This window comes from Arvicola amphibius, chromosome 9, assembly GCF_903992535.2.
Source record: "Arvicola amphibius chromosome 9, mArvAmp1.2, whole genome shotgun sequence".
In the NCBI taxonomy this organism is placed as follows: Eukaryota; Metazoa; Chordata; class Mammalia; order Rodentia; family Cricetidae; genus Arvicola; species Arvicola amphibius.
The window spans coordinates 4,918,146-4,920,020 of NC_052055.2; positions in this window are offsets into that span (position 1 = coordinate 4,918,146).

Below are 1,875 nucleotides of genomic sequence, written 5' to 3' on the forward strand. Positions count from 1 at the left end.
GACGATGATACGTAGGCCGAGGGACTGAGCACTGTCAAGGGTCACACAGCTGGCAGGTCCCAGAGCTAAGCTTTGAAGCCAGCAATTCTGAACTCTCAAGTTTGTGTTCTTAATCTTAGGCCACTGAAGTAAGCTTTTTATATTGAAAGACACGGATGGTACAGATAATTGCCTGAATGTTCTACATCCACCCTCTAATGTCCCCAAATCATTTTAGTTCATCACTACTCTCTATATAATTAAATGCAATTAAGGATAAAAATAGACTGCACTTCTGTTAAAAAAAAAGCCCTCATGGTGTTTCCCCTCTAAATCACACAGTATATGTTTATGGATTTCAAGTGTATCACATTAAAATGCCACTACCTGGTTCAGGTATTCTAGCCTGATTATAGATATGTCCACAAAGCTTGTAAGAGTAAGGGAGCTACAGAATTTTTTTTCTTCTGTATTTTGATCAGGGGTTCACGATATATCCCAGGGTGACCTTTAGGTTGCTCTGTAACCAAGGCTGGCATAGAATTTGAGATCCTTCAGTCTCTGGTTTCTGAGTACCGGAATTCCAGGCCTGTGACACTTCATCCAACTGAGAAATATTCCTTCTATATAGAAACTTAGAAATTTTGTGAGCAATATTCCTCCCATGTAGAAGGCTAATTCTCCACAGGGGAATGTCCTGAATAGAAACCCATTTTGCAGTACATAAACTGTCTAAGTTTGAATGATATTAAGATTAATTAAGATAATATTAAATTTTCTTTAACAGTACCTCGGCATTTACACTTATTCTATGCTTTTGTTTTTGTTTTTGTTTTGTTTTGTTTTGTTTCAAAGCAGGGTTTCTTTGTATAGCCTGGCTGTATAGGAACTCGAAGATGGGCCCGCCTCTGCCATCCGGAGTGCCGGGATTAGAGGAGTACACCACCATGCCCTGCTTGTCCTAAATTCTGGATAAAGCTGGAAAAGAATTTTCCTCTCCAAATCCATCTCCATTTAATGTTTTGCAGATCTCAACTATCTTCTGAATATTCAGTGGTGCTCTTTATCCCAGGTAATGACATGTGACATTTTTCTATAGCACAGTGGATTCGGCTGACAACGGTCAAGTTAGTTTACAGGCTGGAAATGGAGTGTCCCATAGTAGGCATGCTATTGCTAGTAGGCACAGAGCCTTGGGTTCTTTCCCCATTAGGAACAACAACAAAAAGTCAGTTTGCATTTGTCAAAGCGTTTCAGCAAGTTTCGTTTGTGCCTCACACCAGTCCTGCAGATTAGATGTAAAAATGTAAAAAGACAAAAAAAAATTAGTACCCATCGTTGTTCACAACCACGTATGCTGTCTCCATAGCGAGGGCTCTAAGCACTCCCTCGCCCCTTTTAGGTAATTTAACTTCTTCACGGTGGCAGAGCTGGTGCTAACAAACCACGTTGACTAAAGCAGTTGAGCTTCTGTGGGGCTTTTCCGGCAGGAAAGCTGCAGAACTAGCCGGAGCTGGAGTGCCACCAGCACCTGCCGTCGAGTGGGTGGCCAGAGCGCCCGAGTTAATGGGCTTTTTTTAGACAAGTCCCCGGGAAGTTACATGCAGGCCAACTCCCGAAGACACCACGGAGCAGATCCACGCGCGGGAAGTGTGTTCCGGATGGGGGGATTGGCTGTCGGTGAGTCCTAGGCTGGGTCCGCCGGGCGGCTCGACGTGGGCCGGGCAGGCGGAGGGCTCGCCAGCTCGGCGGCGGCGGTGGTGGGAGGGGCGGGGCGGGGCGCAGGGCCGGTCCCACAGCCGCTGCCGCTGCCGCCGCGAGCCCCAACCTGCCCGGCCGACCTGGCGGCGCACGCAGTCTCGCGGGATCGCCCAGCTCTCGCTCCCCCCGAGGCCC